The sequence below is a fragment of the Polypterus senegalus genome, chromosome 1, assembly GCF_016835505.1.
Source record: "Polypterus senegalus isolate Bchr_013 chromosome 1, ASM1683550v1, whole genome shotgun sequence".
NCBI lineage: Eukaryota > Metazoa > Chordata > Cladistia > Polypteriformes > Polypteridae > Polypterus > Polypterus senegalus.
This window is the reverse complement of record NC_053154.1, coordinates 329,887,257-329,894,084: the sequence shown is the minus strand read 5'-3', so window position 1 is coordinate 329,894,084 and position 6,828 is coordinate 329,887,257. Positions and strand designations below refer to the sequence as shown.

The window sequence follows — 6,828 nt, the reverse complement described above, 5'->3', positions numbered from 1 at the left end:
TGGGATTGGCTTCAGCAGCCCCGCGTGACCCTGTAGTTAGGATATAGCGAGTTGGATAATAGATGGATGGATATATATTTTGTGACCACTAGCGGGCATTGCAGCACCCCAAATCCCTGACACAACTGCACAGACACAAGTCCCAGTTTACATAAAAGGTTTATTAACACAAAAACCTTGCACAAAGACACCAAAAGTGGCATATACTCAACACAACACAATTCTTCTTCTCTCTTTTCTTCTCCTCCACACCTCCCAGGTAAGCAATGTCCATCCTATACACCCAATTCCAACTCGTCTGAATGATCTGGATGAAGTATTAGTGGCTTCTTTTATCTGTCACCTGGGAATACCTCGAGTGTTATGGCATAGCCCATTGAAAGCACTTATGACGTGAATGGAAGCCAATTACAGTAGGGATTGTGAATCCTGCCAGCTCCCCCAGGTGGCCCCCATGGAGCTCAAAAGGGCAGCCCCGCTGAACTACAGTTCCCAGTATGCCCTGTGTGTGTCTGTGTGGGAATCCTAACCCAGAGAGGCTGTGATCTAGTATTTATTGGGGGAGAAAACAAATGAATACGCTTTACACTTCATTCACCTATATTCACCTCACCCTTTGGCCACGAACACTGTTTCAGCAGCTGCCCTTCATCATTAGCTATTATTTACAGGGGGCGGGTAACCTTTGGGATGATGGTGTGCGTGGTGTCTACATGATATGGATAAACGACCTCCATTTTGCTGTTGTATGTGAGACCAGCAGTGGACAAGTTATCTCAGGGTTAACGGTGAAGCAGACCAAATGGCTAGTCTAGCATCAAGAATATGTCTTTGAAAAACAAACAAGAAATATTTATTCATACATTTTAATTAATTTTGTGGTTTTGTAGCCCACCCGCCTCTAGTCTGTAGCCATGATCAGCTAATGCAAAAAAAGCAGCCACGCTTGTGCTGGTGCTTCCAGACAAAGCTCTGAGATCCATCCATCCATCCATTATCCAGCCCGCTATATCTTAACTACAGGGTCACGCGGGGCTGCTGGAGCCAATCCCAGCCAACACAGGGTGCAAGGCAGGAACCAAACCCTGGGCAGTGCGCCAGCCCACCAACGGCTCTAAGATGATCTTTATATTTGAAATGGTCATTACCTTGAGCCAGTTGATCTCTGAAATGGAGAAAAAGTGACTTAGTTATTTAGTAATTTGTACAGGTGTATAAAAACCTGTTATTCTTTTCAGGTTGCGTGGATTTTCAAGGTGAGTTACACCCCATTGATTCTCCATGGACAGATGAAAATTGCTACAGATGTGTATGTACCAGAAATACAATGTCATGCTACAATATGTAAGTAACTTCTTTTATTGATGGGGGAGCCTAAATTGTTGCACGTTCCCTCAGGAACCATATTGGCTAGTGTTCTGCCCCACATCTTGTTAGTTGAGACTGTTATTTGTTGAACTGTGCTCCCCCTTCATCTTGTCATTTATTAACATACCTGTCAGTCACGTCCCACACTCACAGTGGCACTATAAAAGTCTATCAAACTCACGTAAAGCACGTAGGTCCCATAATAAACATTTGAATACAATACACCCCATGTGTCTCACGTAGGCACCCCTTTATCTCTTGTTTCGGTCACGTCCAAAACGTATCCTTAGGGTATATAAACCCCTGGGTCTGGTTAGTTGTGGTACGCAGCAATTTGAACCTCTGTCTACGTGCTTCTCTTCGTCTTGATCCAACCGTGGAAATCACTCGCCTTGTAAGTGTCTTTAAAGCTCTATTGTTTAATGTACACTGTCTGCTATGCATTGCTTTGTAAATGATTCTTTATTGTCTTTGATTGTACACATGTAAATGCCTGTATGTTTCTTTTGTATATATTTCAGTTTACAACGAAGTACGTCCAGTAAAATCCTTCAAGATAGCTCGCTCACCCCTTGTCGTTTTTTATGTGGATGTACGGAGTTGTTTAAGCTCTCTGCGGCCGCATAGTGCGGAGTGAGGCAGAAAAGCTAGTCTTAATAATACTTTCAAAGCACCAATGATGCTTTCTAATAACATTGCATATACATTTACGCTCTGATTTTTATATAAACAGAATGAAAGAGTTAAAGAAGGGCCCAGAATAATATATAATTTTTGGAATATCTAGTTATTCATCCATCAATCTATTATCCAACCCGCTATATCCTAACTACAGGGTCACGGGGGTCTGCTGGAGCCAATCACAGCCAACAGAGGGTGCAAGGCAGATGCTCATTTTCAAAAAAAAAATTGAATATAGGCAATAAAAAAAGTTCAGGCAATCCAAAAGATACAGAAAATAATAAGAAATGTCAATTAATTCACAAACAGTACAAAATTGATGAAAGATCAAAATATATATGAAATACAATTTGTGGAATTAAACGAAAGGACAAGGAAGTAAATGCATAGCACAAATCAAAAAGGTATGGTATGTAAATTTCTAAATTTTAAATTTTAAAATATACTTTTAAAAAAAATCATTTCGTACCAGAATAATTTTAAGACAATGATTTGATCGTAATATTATTTATTAAATTACAACCACCGTAATTACCGATAAAACAAATTTCTTTTGTTGACAAAATAACATGTAACAATGAAAAACAAACTTACCAACTATTAGTGTTCATATGAAGCCAATCATACATGATAAGCATTGAACAGAAATACTTATTAACACTAAGTTGCATAATTTCACCAATGATTTAATAACCTTTCATGGAAATTCAGAATCAGCAGAGTAAAGAAAATTTCACAAACAGTATTAAATCACTAAAAGTACTGTATTTTAAGCACAAAACCACAAAAAGCAAAAAGTCAATTTCAAAAAACCAAAGCTCAAAACAATTTGCCTTAAAAAAGACAGTAACAAGAACCTAACTGTTGAAATATGATCATTGGCTTAACAGACAAACCTGCTTCAACAATAGCACTGAATCCGTTGTCAAGAAAGCATCTTGAAATGCTCAAAGTGCTCACGTTATCCTGTTTCCATACACACACACACAGACATAATTGCAAAAATGATCGAAACGTGTTCAGGAGGGCATGAAACGTGGAGATTCATCAAAATCTCAAAGTTGAATTTTTTCACAATTGCTATTCTGTCTTTATATTACACTAGCAAAATACCCGCGCTTCGCAGTGGAGAAGAAGTGTGTTAAAGGAGTTATGAAAAAGAAAAGGAAACATTTTAAAATAACGTAACATTTGCTTTCTATTCGTTTGCAAAAGCACAGTCCTTCTCCAGCAATTATTTAATGTTAGCTCAGACCAGGCACTTAAAAGTTTCTGTTGCACTTTTGCTGAGTTTGTGCCAAACACTATTCTATCCCTGACCATCTAATTTTCGTTTGCAATTTTAACTTAGTTACAAAGTGATCCAAAGTCTCTTTTATACCTTGTGTCTTCTCGTTAAACTTGTAACTCGCGAATATTGTATTCGTCGTAGGCATGAGAAACGCCAGCGGTAGCGTGTCTATAAACTTAATTTAAACTTACGGTTTACACTGTGCTTTGTTTCCGCAGTAGCTGCACTTATGAAAATGCTTGTATGCGTCACTCGCTTCATATTCTTTTGCTGCCTTTTTAATTGTGTAATGCATTTTTTGTTCAGAGCTCTTTCGAGCTCTTCCTTGTTCTCTACATACTGCGTTCACAGTCAGTTCACGTGAGCCACTCTCTTGTGTGACATTGCGATGTCCACGGCTTTATTTAATGTTAGCTAAAACCCGGCACTTACAAGTTTCTCTCGCACTTTGCATAAGCACAGTCCTTCACCCGCGAATATTTACCTTATATGGGCAGGCACTCAATTACATGGGAGGCGTGATGATGCAGGACGCAACTCCACCTCACACGGCGACCGAACTGCAGGCTATGGCCGTATATATGGTCGAAAGTAGGTTCCAGTTATGACCGTTACATGTAAAATTTCAAAATGAAACCTGCCTAACTTTTGTAAGTAAGCTGTAAGGAATACGCCTGCCAAATTTCAGCCTTCCACCTACACAGGAAGTTGGAGAATTAGTGATGAGTGAGTGAGTCAGTCAGTGAGGGCTTTGCCTTTTATTAGTATAGATATACAGGGTGAGGCAGAAAGGACAGACGTTTTTTTACAAAATCACAAAATTGTTAATTTTTTCTTACAAAGAAATTTATTGAAAGATTTGAATTCATATTGAAATAGTATTTGACAATTTGTAAGGATGGAAATGCAGGTCTAAATGCAAAATACGCCTTACCGAACGATTACTGAGCCCAAGGTAAGAAGAATGCTTCCGAGCAGATCGGCTTGGACTTCGCAGCAGGGCTAGTCGTACGCTTTCCACATTTTCAGGGGTACGTGCCATTTGTGTAGACCCCGGTGGTCTTTTGTTCATTAGTGCACCTCGTGTACGAAGTGCTTTAGCCCAACGTAGGATAGTGTTACGAGTGTTACGAACAGCTTTATTTCTGTGGATATTGAAATGGCAATGAAACTCACGCTGAACTGCCGTAATAGATTGGTTGTTCTTGACAAAACAGTCGTACGCAAAAACACGGTGTCCTATCGTCCACGGCTCCATGACTTCAACTAAAAAGAAAATAAAAAAATGCTAAGACTTCGCGAACCTAATACCACTTACCGCACATCTGTCACTCCACCTAGTGGTGAGTTCTAGCCATTTCAAACACCTGTCATTTCTGCCTCACCCTGTACAAGAAAGTAAAAACTGAAACATACAGTCAGGTGAAGACCCCCTTCAAACCTGACACCGCAGTTTGAGCAGTTTGCTCAGCAAGAGTGGGCTAAATGACCTGTGGACAGGTGCAGACGTCTCATGGAGAGATTCAGGAATTGCTTGTCTGCAGCAATTGCAAATTCTAAAGATTATGCAACAAACTATGAGGTTAAGGCTCCCATCATTTCCCCCCAGGCCATTTTAATTTGTGTTATTATTTAAAATATTCTGTTGAACCAAAACTTTTAACACAAAGTCTGATTTTTGTTAAATATGGAACAAAGAAAGATGAATGCCCGTTACTTTTGTCAGTTTCGAATTATTTCAGAGACATTTGTGCGTTCTTCTTTTTCGTGGAAGGGTATCAACACATTTGTCCATGTCTGTACTTACTGGGAAAAGGTAGTTTATAAAATCAAAACAGTTCATTGTTCATTCTCCACCACTGACTTTCTGTGTCAGTCAGAGATCACATTGTAGGTATGTAGAACTAATTTTTACTATTAAAGTCTTATAAATGTCTTGGATCAGTCTTACAATAGAAGGGCACTATAGTACATCAAAATGTTTGAGTCTCAACCTCTAAGTCCTTGTGTGTCCACAGGAAGTTCACCTGTCCTCTCAAGGTTTATAGTGTAAAATTAAGTAAATGTGACCAGCATTGTGAATTGTGCTTACAACAGAAAAGTACTACAAAAAACTCAAAACTCTTGAGGTTCAGTCCTCACCATGCTGTTCATTATAATAATGTCTAAGTGACGTGTATCCATTCACTCATTTGCATTTTTTTTCCTAACAGGATTCCACTGTCTCGTAATCTCCCCAGGGACTGTAAAACTGTGGTGGATAAAGACTGCAAATACAAGCTGGTGAAGAAGCATAAACCTGACACTGATTGTTTCAAAATGTCTGTTAACTAAGACATCACTCCCTTACAAGAAAATATCTAGTCATGTTAGACGTGTTTTTAGTCTTCCTTTGCTTTAGTCATTAACATTTCTTCTTTGCTAGTGAAAGAAGTAAAGTCGAGGCACACCTCACAAATTAACTGTGTGTATGGATGGTTGCGGGATTCTCCAGAAATAAAAACATTATTTTCTGCTTTCAAATTCTCAGGCTTTCTGCTTCTCTTGTCTCCAGGATGCTGCTTGGTCCCAGATTCCTGGGGGGGGACAGCAAAGGTCCATATGGTTGTAATGTGGTAGGAACTGATGAAGTGACAGATTGGTGACACAGAGGATGGTGTCATTGCTAATGCAAGATAAAGTTCACGAAGATGCCAGGAATTCTAGGATTCTCAAAACATGCAAATCTCTCAACTTGCCATCTTTAGACATCAACAGTGGACCAGTTTAGCACTGAAATAATCTAAAACCTCCAGTACCTCAGTCATACCAGGGTGACCATGGGTGAGAGAAGGGTACGAATATGTCTGCAAATATTCAGTGCCACTTTCTGGTTACTTCAGTCTACCCCCTAACTTTAGACTTATGTACAGTAGGTCCTGCTGTAATATATGCTGATATTTTCATATGGTTTCAAATCAGATTTGAATCTTTAAATTTGGGCGTGGTCCTCTGCTTCAGGGTGGCTTCACTGGGAGTATGGAAACCTTTGAAACATCTTTGGTAGGATTGCCCAAAATGTGACATTTACTCCACTAATACATGGATCCTGGTCACTGCTCCCTTACGTTTCCTACCAATGGGTTGTCGAGGATGCCAGGGGCCACGACCCATCTGGAACGCCTTGAAGGACCAGAAGTGGGCGTGTGCCCATCTGGGATCACGTGGTTGCCACCTTCCTGGTTGCTTTGGGGGCCACGGGTTCAGGGCATGGAAGCCCCACCCAGTACGGGCCCGTGGTCACCGCCAGGAGGCGCCCCAATGCCTTGGGGACTTGTGACCTCAGCACTTCCGCCACACTAGGAATTGCTGGGGGGAAGAATTAGACGGACACCTGGAGAGCTGCCGGGAGAACAGCCGGCACTTCCGCCATGCTGGGGCGTGGCCAAGAGGGGAATGCAGGGAACCACCTGGAGCTCGTCCGGGAGTGTATAAAAGGGGCCGTCTCC

At 40.8% G+C, this 6,828-nt stretch overlaps 1 long non-coding RNA gene across 1 annotated transcript; it reads left to right on the top strand.

The window, feature by feature from the left end:
- The first annotated feature begins 1,235 nt into the window (after positions 1-1,235).
- Positions 1,236-5,863, top strand: LOC120519660. The gene is made up of 2 exons (XR_005631617.1): positions 1,236-1,344; positions 5,554-5,863. It is a non-coding gene; the product is annotated as an uncharacterized LOC120519660 (long non-coding RNA).
- The last annotated feature ends 965 nt before the right edge of the window (positions 5,864-6,828 follow it).